Source organism: Gallinula chloropus (genome assembly GCF_964237585.1).
Source record: "Gallinula chloropus genome assembly, chromosome: 14".
Lineage (NCBI taxonomy): Eukaryota > Metazoa > Chordata > Aves > Gruiformes > Rallidae > Gallinula > Gallinula chloropus.
The window spans coordinates 18,092,199-18,110,791 of NC_140099.1; the positions used below are offsets into that span (position 1 = coordinate 18,092,199).

At 43.7% G+C, this 18,593-nt stretch overlaps 1 protein-coding gene across 1 annotated transcript in view; it reads left to right on the plus strand.

Annotated features, from left to right (window-relative positions):
• PRIMA1 (proline rich membrane anchor 1) overlaps nucleotides 1–18,593 on the plus strand; it is a gene marked incomplete at both ends in the record, with an annotated part of 49,717 nt that overhangs the window by 10,686 nt on the left and 20,438 nt on the right. The window lies entirely within an intron of this gene.

Below are 18,593 nucleotides of genomic sequence, written 5' to 3' on the forward strand. Positions count from 1 at the left end.
GTTAAACCTAGACATACCCTGCAGTCAGTTTCAGTTTTAGCCGGTGCAAGGATTGAGGATAAACCATTTCAGAAGTGAATTCTTCAGAATGGTACAAGGAAGAGAAAGGTTGTTCAGTGTGAACACCTCATTTGCTGGTTAGCAATATTTACTGCCTCTGGTCTACCCATCTCCCATGTTGGATGAAGAGCCCATGATACTGACAGCCCCTCTGTGAGTGATGGAAGTGTCCAGTCAAACATTGCTTCAGTCAAAATGTAGAAGAATTGAATAAAAGTTTTTATCTGAGATCACCACAAGCTGTACTAGTACAGCTGAGTCTGGATATGTGGCCCAACCCCTAACTAGCTGGATGCTTGCACATAGGTACCCAGTGAGGTCTTTACAGCTCGTGGCCTCAGCAAAAGTTTGCCCTGAGCAATCAGTTTAGATAAAGCACAGTCAAGTCAGTGCAAAGCCAAAGTGAATGACATCACTGCAGAGGACTCTCATCTCCAAGCTGTAATTGCATGAGCTTGTTTTTCAAGGTGAAATCTTTTCCTTTATCTTTGGAGACAGTGCATCTAATTAACTAATTATTTGGGCTGGTACAAATGCCAAGGGACAACTGAAGGAATGGCACAACTTTTTTGGCAACTATGTGAGCACAGATGTATAGCTTAATTTCAGAGATTGTGCAGGGTCCCTTCAGTGCAAGTAGGAAAGCTAAGGACGTTCGGATCTTGTAGGACAGATGGTCACAATGTGTGCATATAGGCAGGAGTCTGAGGTACAGGAACAGTCTGGAACTTTTTAAACTTTGAGTAGGTTTTAAAGCAACTAAAATTTGCAGATTTGTCTTGCTGACTGTTAACTGCATAACCTTTCACAGCAGGAACTTGTTATAGAAATAAAAAATGTGTGGCTGTGGGACATAAAAGAATAATATTTTTTTTTCCTTGGGCTTTTCTGCAACCTAGATCCTGGCAGTAGAATGGACAGGGAGATCCAGTGTGTATCCAGGGGATGAGTTTGAGCCTCATGCTGAGCAGTGTCTCCACAAGACCATTCAAAGAGGAGAGCTGAGCACGGCCCTGATGCTCACTGCATCAGTTCTTACACTACAGGGGTACATATGTTGATGTGCTTGCCTATATAATGCCAACAGGACCTTTGTCCTTGGCAGAGGTTGCCCTCCAGGAGTTGAGGGGAGGTTGTGATTCTAAAACTGAGTTGAAATCCTCCACTGCATGTTTTCAAACATGAGGTGCCGAAGAATTTGCTGTGGGCCATCTGATGTAGATCCTGCAGTTATGGGCTGAGTGTCTCAGAGAACTTTGACTTCATTTCTGTTTCAGTAGACCTTTTGTCTTGTGAGTGCTTTGGACCTTTCCAAAAAGGTGCCACAAATGCAGTTTTGACCCTAAGGGCTCAGCTGGCTGTGTCAGCCCTTTCCTACAGCCCTTCTGCCAGAAGGACTGGTTCTCAGTAGTTTTGAGGTGTTTGGACAGGAGTCTTGTATTCATTTATCCTAAGTGCTGATTCCCAAAGGATTTGCTAGCAAACTTATGGGGGTGGTTTTATTCTACAACACAGTGGAGGTGTTTTCATCCATGCTTCATACAACATAGCAACTACCAAAACTGAGCAGTGATGGAAGAGAACTACAGTAGCACCAAAAGAGGAGGGGGCACATCGACTCCTATATCAAGGCATTTATGGTAATCACAGCTACTGTGAGAGAATATTGTTTTGCCACAAGGCTGGTCTAGACCGTGATTTTTTTCTTCTTAAATGTGAGCAGAATGCTGAAGCAGGGAAGCCCTTTCAGTTTCGGTAGCACAGCTGTCATACTGTGAATTACAGTCTTGTGTAAGAGCATTGTTTATCATTTACAAAGCAAAACCAAGATTCAGTTCTTGTCTTCTCCCAGCTACACTTTGATTTTACTGGAGAGCTGGGAGTCTAAGAACTGGCAATAGGATATTGCAGCTTTCCAATCTAAATTGCAGTCAAGCCTCACAGCCTGGAGTCATGGATGTTGGCACGGCAGAGTCTTTGTCTAGGTCCCCATCATGTTGTTCTCACGTCACAGACACTCCATTCTCTGTTGGCATAGTGAACTAAATCATTAAGCACCCAAGATGGGATTTAGGCAGAATTTGCACAGCTAAATCAGAAATGCAATTGTCAGATTTCCTGCCTCCAACTGCCGGCACCTTTTAGTGATTTTATCACTGAAGACATAACGACTTCAAAAATTTAAGGTTTCTTTGCATTTAGCACTCACTGCTACTCACTGTGAGAAAATTATTTAGGGTGAGATTTCTTAAGCAGCAACTAAATACAAAGTTTGAAATCGTTTGGATGTCTGGGATGTTAAATTAAGTCTGAAGAGCCAGTATAATGATTAGAAAGCAGTAAGACCAGAAAGGTTCATGCTAGTACTTTCATGAAGGGATTCTGTTATCATTCATGCACCTAACATCTCCTCATATTGTGCTCTTGTAAACTCTCTGTCTTTGTAAAGCACTGGTTAGATCAGGCTGCCAGTGACAGCTTCCATTACTTTCCCAATTCAGAGTTTTTCACCACAATAAATTCTGAAATGTTTTGTCAAGTCTAATTTTTATTTAGGCAAGTGATGAATCTTCCCCCTGCTCTGGGACCTTGAAGATTTGTTTTGAATTTTTCATGCAGCAATAAATCCATATTATGGAAAAATCCGCTCTCTTGAAAAATGCACTTGTTCATACATTTTGAAGTATTTAAAAGTAAAAGCCTCAGGCTAGGTTTTGCAGTAAAGGAATCGGTGGGAGTTCTGTTATCTATAGATTAAAAGTATTGTCTAATTTTGAAACAGGAAGCGTTAGATGTTAAACTGATTCTGCAGTAGAACAGCCCTTTCTACTCTGAGATGCAAACTCCAACAGTCTGATTTACTTATTTTTTGAAGCAAAAGGAGTTGGCTAAGCCAAAGACATGAATTCCACTGTGTGGATGGCAGTCCATTTGTATGTGCCTACTATTTCACTGATTAAGAAGACAACAAATCTACAACGAAGTTACTGATGAGTCAGAGGCTGCTGATTTACAAGCAGTTGTAGGTTTCCCTACCCATAGCAAAAGGAGTTGTGCCTCATCTCAACAAGGCAGAAGTGAACTCTGAATTAGCACAGGCTGTTGGAGCAGGAAGGGTAAGTCCCTGATCCCGCTCAAGCAGACCCACAGAAATGTATGTTCTTGTGCATTGTTGTTGCTGTAAATGTGGCATAAAGGTGTTGCACTGTCTTTGTAATTGCAATTTATGGGTAATTTTTAAGTTCACACAGCAGATCTAGGAAGCTGCAATCTGGACATTTGGAGTGTTATCCCAGAGTGAGTACATAGAGTCCACTAATAGAGCACAAACACAGGTTAATAACTGACGCCACTGTCAAAACCTGACACTAATAATTATGCAGATTAATTTAGCACTTGCTATAGTAAATCATGTCATATTATAACTACATAGATGTAGTTGCAGATTTTTAATTCCTGTTTGTTAGTAAAATGAATAATTTTATAATTTTGAAGTGTCTTTTAAATGGAGTTGTTATTTCATCAGTTTGCTGGTTAGAAATGTTTTACACAAACCCCTGTTCCTTGACAAATGGAACTTTCAAAATGGACTTTTACCAGTGGACTCACTTCTAGCAAATCATCCCCGGATACCTTCTTTTCCTTTTGGAAGCAGTGCATAATCTTTCACAGCCACAATCAAAGGAAGTGACTATTGGTGGAGCAAAGGAAGGGTTACATTTAACCCTGGGTTTGATTTGGAAAGCTGCAGGTGCCCTACCTCAGCCTTGTGGTGTATCATTCTGCAGCACTGGCTGCCTACTGCTCTAGGCAGTGATGGTGAGAAGGGTCTTTGGTAAAGCTCCCCTACCTGTGCAGGTCCAAATTTCTGTGTAAAGCTTGAGGAAAGTGCAAATAGCAACTGGGAATCAATTTGCTTGGTTTTGTGTCTGTAAGGGAGTTTGTGCCTTGTCTTTTACCTTTCTGAGTGGTGATAGAGGACTTTGTGTTTGGCATGGTGAAGCAGCTTGGTCTGTTAATGTGATGTAATTGCCATTTAAAATATTCTATATTTTATGGACACTGCATGAAAATTTAGCAGATGATAGATGTGATTTTATTTATTAGGCTTAAATTTCCTGCTGGTTTGGAAGGCATTTCACATTTCAGTTTTTACTCTGGGTGGTTCATCAATTTTATTTCCCTTAAGTTGAACCTGAATATCATTTGGAAAAGGAACTTGAGTGCACTAGGCATGGGAATTATTAGTTGGTCTCCTCAAGGCCATCTTTGTCTAATAGGTGTAGCACTTCCAGCAGTAACTGAGCCATTGAAGTGATAAACTATCTAATACCAAACAGGAGGGTTATGTGTATATAGTGCCAGACACTAACAGAAGTATCTGCTGCAGAGTCAGCCAGCTGTTCACTAAAACTCAGACATATGACTTGCAATATGGTGTTCTTTGTAAAGTGAACTCTCTAAAGCCATCTGTACTTCCCAGTCTAAAGTATATGTCTATTATAGTCACTCTCTCCATACAGTATCTGCCCAACAGGCAAACCATTGATTTTTCAGAAATGGACACAAACTGGTGCCTTAGAATCCACTGCTACTAATACATTAGGAAAATACTCCAAGCCTTCCACAGTCTGTGTTAGGGACTTCAGTCTGCAGTTGGCTGAAGCTGGTTTTCTATCTGCCTTCTCTGAAGGGAAACTAATTTTGAGAGAGTTTCAGCTACAAGCTGTGAGACTTTGTCCAGTCTTTGTTTTTATCTGGAAGTTCCTGAGCTCTTTAAAAAGCCACTAAAGTACCTAAGAGGTAATATCTTGATCATACTAGTAGCACAGAACTTCGCTTACATTTCATAGCCTGTGCCTTTGATGGGACCACTTACACGAATATTGTGCTGCCTGAAGAAGTTGTGGAGATCTGGACCTTGATTTGATCTATATATATAAATGATACCAAGAAAATCTGTCATCTTTCTGTGGGATTAAATCTGCCAACCCTGAGATATCTTATTAATCATTCTCTGCTAAAAGACTGGTCTCTAATGTGTGAGCTTAGACTTCTGAAATCATTTCAGCTGTGTGAATTTCAGTCTGTACTGTCCCTCCTTTGAAGGCCTGTTTGCTGAGAGAGATGAAAGAAGGATAAGCTTTCAGCAAACTCGATGGTGAGGTACTGTGACTCCCACAAAGGAGACGTGTTGCCCACCCTGTAGTGAACAGCAGAAAGAGTCCAAGATACTGCTTCTCCCTCTGCAACTGACTTGCTGGAAGATCCCAGGAGAGTCAACTACCCCATGAGCCAATCAGAGTTACCATATCTGAAATGGATTGGTTTTTTTCTCCTCTGTAAACTTTGGATTTGAGACTAGCAGATGGCAAGCACTGAAGATTATTTTTAGGCTCAAGAGTGAACAATAAATGTTATAAAACTGATCGACTATGCCTTGTCCTACTAGTCATCAAAGAGGAGGCTGCACCACCACACAGCAAGGAGGATAGAATGTTCACTGTACCAGGAGCAAGAGGCAGAGCCCATGGCCACTGCCTGGAAATGAAAGAAAGAATGTAACCTGAGGGGCTGGACAAGAACCCACGGCACGAAACATCACTACACCACCTCTTATTTGTCTTATGTCAGTGATGACGTAGCTTCCACAAACCTCTGGCAAAGGAGTGTGTGTCATCAGATATGGGTGTTAACAGCCTGAAAGGAATATCACTAATTAAAGTGTTCATATGGGTGCCTCTGCCATAGTACCTTAACAGGCTGAGTTGTACTTGTCTTTGCAGCGCCTGCTGGGGCAGGATGGATTTCATCCAAGGGGGGCTGAGGCTCCTTAAAGTCAAAAGCAAGCTTTCCAAAGGCTTTTATCACCTGAAAATGCAAATAGGAGTTGAATGATCTTGCCAAACCATTTAGCTCCTAGGAAGTGTCCTAAGCCATGGCCCACTCTGCCATATTTTGGAGCGGATGGATGAATGATAGAATGATAGAATGATTCTATGATTGCTTTCTATGTGCTGTTTACTAAGCATTTCCTCACTGCTGAACTGAGATAGGTGGTGGCCAGTGGGTCACAAGGGAGGACACAGGGACGATGAGGCCAATTTTCTACTTATGTCTTTGCTCTTTGACAAAAAAATCTCACTTCTTCCTGAGATGCCCTCTGCAACTGCACCACCCCATGCAGGAGCCTGTCTCTCCCTGAAATACCCAGTAGCTGGTGATGAGCCCATCTTCCACCCAAAATAGCTTCTGAAACAGCTTGAAAGAAAGCAAGCTTGACTAGGGCAGACAACTGTCCAGAAAACTAATTTTTCTTCATGCCAATCTTACTGTGGTGGATCTGATGTTGGCTATGTGATGGAGGAGGAAAGCTCTGTGAGAAAATACATCTCTTGTTCCCAGTGAGTCCAGTCAAATGTGATTCTTTACTGCCTCCATCATACTTACCACTGTCAGTATTTGATGTATGTGGCCCAATACCCCAGGGCCCAGTGCTGTAAGCCTTCAAAGAAAGGTAGCCCTTTTCCCAAGAAGCTTGAACAAGTGTCCACGTTTGATTCATAGCAACAAACCTCCTCTTGCCCATACTGAAGTTGCTCATGCGTGCACTGAGCTCTGTGGGTCTCAGCAGATAGGGGTCACACCACAGTAAACCAGAAGCTTCTGATTATTTTTAACCTTGTTACAAAGTGCAGTGAGGAAGTCAGAGGCTTGTGCAGTGGGGTGACTGACCAGCAGCTCACGGAGGCAGCTGCAGAGCAGACGTACCTGAGGCATGCTGGCAGGGAATGGTACCTGCTTGGTCTGCAAGGCTGATGGTTTGACATCTATTACATGTGTTGAGTTCATCCTTAAAAGTGTTGAGTTCACTCGTCCCTGTGTGTCATGCTCAGTTTTAGGAAATCTGTGCCAGCCCAAGCAGAATGGGGGAGGGATGTGTATAGATACCTGTACCTATGTGTGTGCCTGTTGAATACTGGTGGAACAATGCTGCTGTGCTTTCAGGTGTCAGAGTGCTGAAATGGTGAAGGCAGACTTAGCATGAATGTTCAATATCTTCAGACTTCTTTCCTCCAGGATGTTCTTTTCACTGCCAGAACATGACAGGGTCTCATGGTTTTCTGGGTCAAGTGGATGATCCTCAGCAATGATTTTCCCTGCTGAAGAATAGCCCATGCTTTCTGTGTGCATCACTCGCTGCTGGAGAGCCAGAATGTGTGTGCAATGAAGTGGATGGTACTGTGCTGGCACATCTCTGTGCCTCTCAGTGGTGCTTCTGTTCAAAAGAACTGAGAATTACTGTCCCCAGGTCAGTGCTGTGCTGCTCTGCTCTAGACCTTGGCCTTGCTGCTGTGCTTGCTCCAATAGGTAGTTGTCAGGAAGGTCAGGGAAATACAGCTGGTTCTTGTAGAAATATAGGTGAAATACTTATAAATTTACCTATTTACCCTATTAAAGAATTGGAAAGGGAGCAACAAGAATGCTGACATACAGCCTTATCTTGTACACTTTATGCCTACATCTTGAAGCCATTTGAAATGCTGGGTCTCCTGTCCCCATCCTGGAGAAGGAGAAGCAGAGGCTGGGGGTGAGGATCTTTCCAAAATCACCCAACAAACAGGAGGGAGATCTGAGTCTGGAACCCATGTCCCGAGGGGAATGTCTGTCCTCTACCCACTGTGACACTGCTTTAAGAGACGTTAAAGGCTCTATAATAAAATTCAGAATATTAAACTTAAGGTTGTATATCTGCATTGAAGCACCCAAGCATCCTGGCTCCCCAAGCGCTCAGAAACTCTGGAAATCAGGTCACCTGCTAAAATAAATTCAAGCACACTAATTTAACTGCTAATTTTCAGGCACTTGTGACCTGTTTCTTAGAGGCACCAAACACCCACTAACCTGATCTATGACTCCTGTGTTTTAGAAGGCAGCCCATCAACTGCATCAGGGTTCACCTGACAGCTCTCGACGAGTGGCAGTGCTTGGGAATACCTGGGGGTGTCCCTATGACTATCTCAGTGTTGCCCAGCTTGGGGCTGATCCAGGTTGCAGAGAGCAGGGAAATGTGACAGTGCTCACGAGGCCCCCCAGAATGATGGTGCTGTTGTGAGGAGGCTGCCTTGCAAGGCACAGGCATCAATTCTCATTTGCCTGGGTCAGAAACTGATAGTTTGTGAGTTAATCGGGGTAAAAACAATTCCTTCCTTTTTGCTGAGGGAGAGTCAGATGGCTGGGGAGAAACAGCGTCTCATCAGGACACTGTTGGTTAGAAAAACATGTGACAAAGTCGGATCAGAGGGCAGTGGCTGACGTGAGCATCCATTGTAAAGATAAATGCCAGAGCTGAGTGTTAACACAGAAGCTAGCTATGATGTAATCGCCTTAAAAGCCTTTTTTCCACAAGGCCTTTAAATGCTACTGCTTCTCCAGATCATGCTTTAGAGAACAGACTGTCCCTCTGTGCTCACTAACCCCTCTCTCCTCCAAAAGACCTTGGCAGCTGAAACCATGTTTTACTCCTATTTGTGGTGCGGTACCTCAGTTCTGGCAGGTCCCATCAGCTTCACTGACAGCCTAATAGGATTAAGGCTGGCAGATCTGGCCCTCAGCCTGCCAATTGTTTGGACCACAGACTCTCCCTCCCTACTTTTTTGGATAATCCTTCGACTGTTATACTCTCTGCACCATCATCATCCTTCCATAAACATGAAGGGACTCTCAGCTGAAATACTAGTCTTCCTCTGCAGCTGTGCCAAAACCAATACAAGTTGTCCTACAAGCTCAGTGTCAGCTCTTCCTGGGCACCATGGGGGATCCCACCTCCTTTCTGTCCATTGGTCTCGGTTGCACAGAGGTCCTGAGCATGGCATCAGCATGATGGCTTGGGGCTGAGGTCTGGAGCCTGCCCAGGAAGTCAACAAGGCAGTTTGCTGCTGCCATCCACCCCTGCCATGTAGTTATGGCCAAATCCAGTATTTGCATCTCACTCCCAGGGAGGAGGCATCACAATCCAGAGGGTAGGGCTGGCTGGGAGTCAAAAGGTGTTTTGTTTCCTGGCTTTTTCACTGAGCTGCAGCAACTTTGCATGAACCACTTATGCCTGGGTGACCAGTACTTTAATCTGATATTATTTTTACTTGGGTCCTAATGATAAGTTGCTTTTCTAAAGGCCTCTCAAATCTGTCAGGGAGAAGCAGCTGTATGAGACCTTCCAAGACAGCACAGCAACGTGGGTTGTTAATGAAACCCACTGCAAAGCCCACACCTAGAGATCTGCAGGTGCAATGACCTCTAAGGCTGAGATCTTAAGCACCATGCTTAAAACTCCCCCAGCTCCTCTCTCTGCCACTGGCTGTATCCAGGCTCGAGTCTTTTCACAGCAGCTCCAGTCCTGTTTCTGCAATGAGCCATGCCCTCCTCTATCACCCCTGACCTTCAGAAAGCTCCTGCAAAACTGCCCCTTTCCTCCACCTCTGGCAAACTCCAGTCTCCAAAACAAGGCACAAAACTGAGCATGTTTCTCCCTTCAGAGCAGAAGTATTTTTAGAAAGGGGGAGAAAACTAAGGAGATAGGGGAAGCAAGAGTATAGAATAACAGCGTCTACAGTGTAAAAGCTGCGGGGGAGGGAATTTCTCCAGCAGCATCCCACACATGTTTTTATTATAGCAGAAGTTCCCGCTGTGTAGTGATTGCAGCACTCCCCTTAAAAGGGTAGTAGGAACATATGCACAGAGCAGCTGCATGGTACAAACTTGTCTGCAAAATAATGTGATAAATAGAAGTATCATCTGCTACAGGAATAGCTGATTTCCACTAGTATTATTTAACCTACCTACGCCAGGGAGGCAGTAAATCAGTACAGGCTTTCTGCTGAGTACACCACTACTGCCTGGTAGTAGTTGTTTACCCAACTAGCTTGTGGCAGTCTGGAAATGGCTCTAAGTTTACAGGCAACAGGAAGGGCACAGATCTGTAAGGAAGTTAAGAAAAAAAAAAAAGAAGAAGAAAGAAACCAACATAGATAATTCTTTTCCTGTATCAAAGTTTGCTCCAAAATTAGGTGATTCTTATTTTCCTTAAGCCTATTGCACATCCTATACAGTTAGCACTGTGGTCCAGAGATGAGGGTGATGGGATAGGGTATTGCTGGTCTAAAGCAGTTCTTTGGTCTTTCCTCACTGGGTAGCATCTTACTCCAGTGCCTGTTCTCTGTGGTACAATCTCAGGGAACAGGTCCAGCAGAGCAGCTTTCTGGGTCACTGGTCTTTAGAGACTGTGATAATCCAAGTCCTTTCCAACATGTTCAGATTTACTGGGGATGAACTTGCCCCAAGTGTACTTCATCTATTATTGAAGCTTTCATCCGTTCCTCCTTTACATTCCAGCTGCACTGGCCCGGCCCCTCAAGTTAATGATGGATGTTAATAGATCTGGCTTTCCATGTTGCCCATCCTGGACCCTTTCTCCTCCCAACTCTCTAAAACAGGTGATGGTGTGTCCATCACTTTGAGCTGACTAGCCCTGGCAAGCCCCAGTGGGGCTTGTATTTTACTGTGTTTGCTGGATTTAATCCACTTGACACTGTTTCAGTGTTTAGCGCTCTCCTTTGGAGCTTGTGTGGTTTCTGCTTCTCAGGGGGAAGTAAGAGCAATGCAGCAGCAGGTCTGGGCCCACATCCTTGCCCAAAACTGCAATGCCAAAGCACCTCCATGTCAGATACTTAAATAACACTGAATAGTCTGGCTCAGCAAGGATGTTTAAAGATCATCTAGTCCAGCCACCGTGCTGTGGGCTAGAACATCTCTCACTAGACCAGACAGCCCAAAGATCCATCCAACCTGGTCTTGAACACTGCCAAGGAGGGGACATCCACAGCTTCTGTGGGCAAGTATAGCGAGCATTTGTCAATGCACACGGTACCTTCTTGCTCCTCTAAGGGCATCTGCTCTGTGTCATTTCATATGTCCCAGGGAATCAAGACTAGAGGGAGGCAGTCTGTACCCAAAGCCAGCTCCTAGATGGGTTTGGTTATGACCATGGTTCAACATGGGACAAAGAAGTTGTCTCACTGCACATGTGACCCAATCCAGTTTTTCTTTCTTTAAGGTTTAATTGTGTGTACACACCACTGTCAACAGCACCTGGTGCCACCATCAGCTCACATGGTTGAGGCTGGACCTGCTCAGGCTCCTGTCTCAGATCCACCACAGCTGAAATCTGGGAATGCCTCTACCTTCCCCTTCCTGAGCACCATCACAGTCTTTACTTGGTGTTTGCTGCACAGTCTGGAGTAGTGCAGAGGAGGGTTATTGCCTCTTGCAGGCTGTCCCTGAGGCTGTGGCTGCCCAGTCAGGGAGTGAAGCTGACCCAGCCCCCAGTGCTTCTGCTAGTACCAGCATTGCCTTTGGCATTTGATGTGATGAGCTCCTGCATCTCCCCTTCAGCAGCTCAAGCGTGGCCAGGTGTGTTGTCTGCAGACAACATCTGTGAAGGGAGGTTGCTGAGGTGATTTTTGTACCTGCCAGGGAGACAGCGAAGTGCATCCATTCATAGCTCCTATAGCTTCAAAATGAGTAATTTCAGACACATAACAGAGGTGCCCCAAATATGAATGTTTGCCTTTTCGTGTTCAGACAGTGTAAGGAACCTCAAGTGCAGGGAAGAGGGAGAAGAAAAAGAGTTGGTAGTTTCTCACATATTCAGTTACCAACACTTACTAATTAATCCCAAGGAGCGACTCAGAATGCAAATACATTTGACAAAAGTATTATATGGATGTATATGTATACCCCCTTTATATACATACTTAAAATGCATCTCATATATATTTATCTCCTTTCTATGTAAATACCTGTGTTAATACACAGAGTTGTATACATGCATGTGTATGTATATATGTATGTAGGTGTATGTATACACTGACATGTGTAAACACCAGGGAGTTCCTCTCACAGCACACAGAAACTTCCAAGTTTCTTCATCTGTCAGTGGAAAGTGGCAGCCCTTCCTTCTACGAGCCTGTCCTCATACATGATCACCAGCCTGAGCGATGCCTTCTGTGGGCAGCTGTGGTTCCAGCATGAACATGAGCTCAGGTTTCCCTCTGGCCATGCACAAGCCCCAAGGGGCAGGCGTGAGACTGGGGTGAGCAGAGAAGCTGCAGCATGGTACACATGCATGTGTGAGTTTCTGCCCTGGGAGGAGGCACCAAGGCCCTCCATCTCCTGGGCAACCTCCTCTCCCCCATCCTCCTAGGAAATTTTTCCCTCAAAGCCAGCAGTGTCAATGGATATGGTTTGCAGGGGACACATACATTTCATAATCCTGAAATGCCTTTTAGAATAACAGCTGAAGCTCCATGTCTGTATCAAAGTCTAGCAGCAACACAAACTTCATTAGAAGGCTCTTCTGAAGGATTGGTTTTTCCTGTGCCAGCTGCCTCTTGCTGTTAGCAGCTCTGGGTACACACAGTGTGTTCCTACCACATGCATTATCCAACTCCTCTGTAGCAGCTCCTACATGGCAAAGTACAGCAAAGAGGGGATACCTGAGCTCACACTGACTCAGAACTCTCTGCATCTCCATGGGTTAGGTAACAAAACCTGCATGCAGAGACCCCCACAGCCTCCAGGACTCTGGGAACTGAGCTCTGACACCACTTACAAGTTTTCATGCAGATGCTGGGACAAGCTTCTCAGCTGGCACCAGTTCACAGCTGGGTGGACCCCTACTAGTTCCAGAGAGTCATAGAACTGTTTGGGTTGGAAGGGACCTTTAAATACCATCTTGTCCAGCACTCACTGCAGGAGGACAGCTTCTAGTTCACAGCACTTGAGCTTTTGGCTCTTTTTATTAGTTGCCCAAGGCTTTATTCTGGAGGACAATTAAGCTAATCAACATAAATTTAATCAGTACTCAGGGGTGAATTTTCACTGCTGGGGTGAAGTGAAGGGCCTTAAGTGAAAACAGACAAAAGACCTCAGGCTTACCACTGAAATCAGCTTTCTCAGTAGAGACATGGGAATGTGATGGAGAACACAATGCTTATAGAGTAAGTGTTTAAGCTTTGGTGTCTGTGTTCCTCTGTAGTGTCTCTCCTCCCAGAACCCAAGTTATTCCACATTAATTGGAGGATTCATTGAGTTTCTCTATTCTGTGGGGCTTGTTCCTGCATCTTGGTGTGATAATGGCTGGTGTCTTCTCTCTGTCTTGCAAAGGGAAACGCCAATGTGCAAATTATATGAATATATCAAAATAATCAGGCAAATAAGAATGAAGATGAAACTAGAACCCAAAGCCCTGCCTTAACCAACAGATGAAGAGGTCTCTAAAACATATGACATTCATAGGAGTTGCTAGAAACACATTGCTTGCATCTCCAATTCCTTTAAAGTTCCAACCAAGACCAATTAAATACTCGAGGCCCATGGAATATGAGCCTTCCTTCAAAATAAAATCCAATCTTGCTTCCTAGCAAGCTAATTAAAAGTGCATGGCTGATTCAGGCAGCCCTGCAACAGCAAGAGGAGTGCTGCAGGCATAGAGATGGCAGGGTTTAGCCTGTTGTGAGTATACAGTATTAAAAATGGGCAGATGTCTCACAGAGATGATTACACCACCACTCTTGACCTTTCTGCAAGAACAGGAATAAAAGCAGGAGGAAAACCAATAATCAGTTTTGATATCTTGGAAGGGCTCTTCCTTTTTAAGGCACAAAGTTACTGTTGTGGAGGGGAGGGTCACCGTAACCCTTCCCCATCACATCAGTGCACACTCACCAGCTGCTTGGGCCCAAGCCTGTAAGCAGATTGACACACTCAGACTGAGATGTGTCCCCTGGGATTGCACATGGGAGTATGGGTCATTGCCTCCCTCTGCTGTTTTCTGGCTCAGACCTGGTTTTTGCTTTGTTTTACTTGGCTTTGTTGGGTTGCCTGATGGGCGAGAGCCAATGGAAAGGGATGCCCTGATGCAGGCTCCCTGCTTCAGCATCACTGCTGAGGGCTGAGCAGAGGCAGGAACTCAACCCAGCATAACCCCCATGATGGAGCACTGACTCTTCCCTGACAGACTTGGTGGTGTTACTTCCCAATGTCCTGGCATTCCTATGCAAAGAGCAATTAGCCTACAACCCATATTGCAATGGAAAGTAATAACCCTAATCAAAAACAAATAACAGGAACACTAGATTTCCAAAATTTTAGCTTTATAAAGTGCAGCCATGACCACTGAAGATAGCCTGTGGGTGTATCCAAGAATTTCAAGTCCTGTTTCTATATTCTGTCACAGACAGGGCAAGTATATGTTGCTTTTATAACATACACAAAAGCATTTAATGCTTAATCCAGAAGATTAAAACAGCTTCATCACTGTTTTTAGGTTTTAGTAGCTCAGGGCAATTTTGAGAGTGACCCACTCTGAGATTTCCTAAAATGAAACCAGACTTCTTTGTGATATTATGGAAACTTCTTTTCCAGTGACACAAATTCTATTTTTATACCTTGACATTGAGGGAAACCCTCTGTAACTGAGCTAATCTTTCCTGGTATGCATATTTCTGGCTAGCCCCATGTGTGTGCAGATACCTCCTAACATTAGAACTGGAGCTGTGTCTTTATGCTGAGCCTTCAAAACAAATTTAGCCAAAGAAAGCAAGTGTGTGAGGTTTTTGTGGTGCTTAAATAGTTTGCAGGATGCTGTTGCTCTAAAAGTACTTCTTCCTTAATTTGTTTTCAGTAAATTGGATCCAGCCATCCCCTGTAGGTCTGAAGTTGGTCTTTTTGTTTGCTGTATTTATTTAGGCCTGGTGTTGTTAGGCATAGTTTAAGGTGTTGGCTTGCCAGATGTAAACCTAACCAACATTTGTATTTCATAAACTTCAAAGCCAAGAAAAAAAGTGCATTGTGACCATGTGGTCCTTCTAGAGACATTTCTTTACCTAATTCCTATGCTGAAGCCAATCTCTCTAGCTGAATTTATACTTCTTTCTTTTAGGAAAGAATGAAAAGTATACCTTAAAATAAATTTTTCAGTGAAATACTCTACCAGAGCTGATAGGCTATTAGAGTGGATAATTACCTTTAATGATAATAATTACCCTATTTCTAATCTAAATATGCTTAGGCTCCCCTTGCAGTGGACTACATTCTTGAGTAATTGACAAAGTCTTCCAGTATCTATCACTGTATTTTGGGGGGAAGGGGAGAGTCACTGTTAAAAAATACATACTCTCAGCAGTCACTTTCCATTTATAGTTAGATTTTGAGACATAAGAATGCTCTGGCTTTTAACTGAATTTATGTGTGCCACACTCACTGTGGAGCTTTATAGTTTCACAACCCCAACTTCATGTGGAGTTAAGTTGAGCACCATACCAAATTCTAAAGCTACCACAGCAGCACTAATACATCTATTTACCAAGCCAGTAATCTCCTCAGAAAATATCTAGTTAGTTTGACAAGATGTATTTTCATAAGCCTGTGCTCCTAAGCATCAATTATTTATTTTCATGTTTTGGTAGGACTTCTTTTAGGATGGTAGGCTGTGATTGCTTAACTCCCTCTGTTTATCTTCTTTAAAATGTCATTGCTTTCCTACCACTTTCCACTCAACAGTATGTTCAGTGTGCAGAACAACATTTTGGGGCTTAGGAGAAGGAGCACATTTTTGTTGAGTTGTTTTGCACGGTGAACATTCAGCTGATTTGGAAACCAATGAAGAGCAGCCAGGAATGAGTCAAACCAGGAGGCAATCGTGCTCTGAGCAGCTGAAAGTGCTCGCATGAGACCTGTGAAGGATGCTGAAGGAGCAAATGCCATGACCAGGCTTGCCAATCCTCAGCTCTCAGGAACCCCACAGTGTTGACAAAGGGACTCTGTTCCCAGAGATGTCCTTCATTCCTCAAGTACACTGTGAATGACAGCAGTACATGGCTTGTCGTTTCTGTATGTGACAAGGGAAAAGATTCTGAAAAAAAGGATTGATCTTTGGGGGTTTATAGTGGATTTGAAAGCAGGTGGTGCAAAGGAGCCAACTATGAGAACTGAAGTGTTTTCCTGCATTTCATCAAAGCTTTTGCAAGAAAATGAAACAACTGGACATTGGCTTTGTTGTAGGCAGTGTGGGACATCTTCTGCTCAAGTTAACTAGAACAATTTTAGTATTAGAGCAGGATTTGGGCCCCATGTCTTCTCTCTTCCACAGAGTGCCCAAGAAATGCATTGCTGTTCCCTGCAAAGTGGCAGGTGAAAGAGGGTGCTGTTAGTGTCTTCACTCCAGCATAATTTCTGATCATTAAGGGCATGACTAGTGCAGGCTCAGCCCCTTGCAGGTGCAACCTCTTTTTTTCTTCACTGTGGGTGATGAACTGAGAGCTACGACCTGGGCACAGGCAGATGAAGAGTCTCCTCAGCCCCAGGCTGCCCCAGGGGGCAGAACCACAAGCCCCATCCCAGAATGATGGAGCCATCAACGTCAAGAGCTCAGTGCAGAACTTGCCAAGAGAAACCTTTTTGAGGTCCCAGCATATCCCAGGCACCTTGCTGGCTCTTTGGGAAGTTTCCTTCTCAGCTCATTTTCCCAGCTGCTGCTCACAGGCACAGAGCGCAGCAGGCACATGGAGGCATCCACACAGGCCAGGCTTGGGCTTCCCACCAGCTCAAGGACATTAAAAGCAGTTCTGCTCTTTCTCAGAGGAAAATCATGAGGAGAAATGCATTAAAGACATAGAAATGTCATGCTAATGAAGGCTATGTGAAGGCATACTGAGAAAGGCAGAAAATAGCACACTACTGGGAGCTTATTGGAAAAAGAGTGGACATTTATAAGGAAAACAAGATTACCCAGCACTGCAATAATAAGGGGTAGACATAGAAGATTCTTTTTAAAGCTGTATAAACCCACCAGCCACCAAGAAACGGGTTTCAACAGCTTCCAATGTGATTTCTTGTGCTTCTTTCTGGATGCCTGGTCCAGAGCAATGAGGAAGGGAACTGAGCCAGGTGGATTAGGGGTCACCTCCACATCAGCAATTCTTATTTTCCTGTCATTAATAACTAACATAGACTGTCAGAGAGCATATTCATTATTCAGTCCCACATATATCTCTTTATTCTCCATGTAAAAATGTTGTGATAAGCCCCCAAGGAGCACGCGGTGCGCAGGCGTGTGACAAGCCTTGTGTTGTACCATCTCTGCCATGTGTCAGTGTCACGTGTTGTGCCAAGCAGCAGCCCTGTCTCACCATCTTGGTTTGCTTTACAAATAGTTGGTCCCATCATGGAGGAAGAGCCAGGACAAGCTTAGGGTGGCCTGACGTCCTCCATTGTCTGTGATCTCATCTAATTTTATGTGGCGCCTGCTGGTGTGTATGTTTCTTCTGATTTCACTGCAACCTATTGTGTTTGTCAGGGCAACACCAGGAGTGAAAATAGCAATATTGAAAACTTTCAGAGAGTATTAAATGCATTAAAAAACATCAGCTTTATCACAACACAATAACTGACTTCTTAGTAATTAAGTAGAGAAATTCAGTTGCTGAGGTAGCCTGGGAGTGGACACATTGTCAAAAGAGGACCCAGGATCTATTGGTTTTTCAGATCACTTAATTTTTCAGCTTTATTTTTGTCTTCCATATTAAAAAAAATCCAAAAAAACCCACAAACAACAAAAAATAACCAAACACAAACCCCCCACCCTCACAGTCAATATACTTCAGTGTACTTCAGGAGTGTTAAACCTAAGAGTATGTGTATATCTTTTCCTAATCAAACACAGGAGGAACAGGAGATGTCAGCTCACAATAAATGATGCAGTTGTGAGGACATACTTTAACTTGGGCACATACTTGTGATAGGTATAAGATGAAGTTCACAATTTAGGATATATCAAATCAAATAATTAGACTCAAAATGCACCTTTTGCCATACCTACCCCCACCCCGCTACTGAACTGAAAATGGAGATTTAGACAGTCTTATTCATTATTCAACTTGACTTAGGGTGACCCAAATTCTCATGGAGTTTAGGTGGTTGCACACACTGAGGGTCTCTTCACCCTCTGCAATGCACTGGTAGTACTTATGCTGTTGTCTGCTGTTCACAGTCCTTCAGGAAATGTGTCCCCTTCAAAGCATTGGAAAAGGAATATGGCCCCAAAGGAAAATAGCTGAACTAAATGTCACCAGTATTACTCTTAATATTAATGCAAAATACTGCTTGCTTTGAGTGGTATTTACACAGATAATTCTAGCCCTAAATAGAATAACAAAAATGTAACAATAGTTGCTTGGGTTTTAATGAGTTAACATTTATTAATATTGACATTTCTTAACTGTTGGACCTACAATTCAATAGCAGCGTAACAGGAAAGCAGCTTGCCAGCTGGAGTCCTCTAAAAACAGTTAATAAATGCAATAAAATTCCTGTTCATTTAAAGCAAATACCTCTTCCTCACTCCCAAGGTTACAATGATAGCAGCTGCAATACTGATGCAACTCCCTGATAAATCTCCTCAATAAACCTCCCCT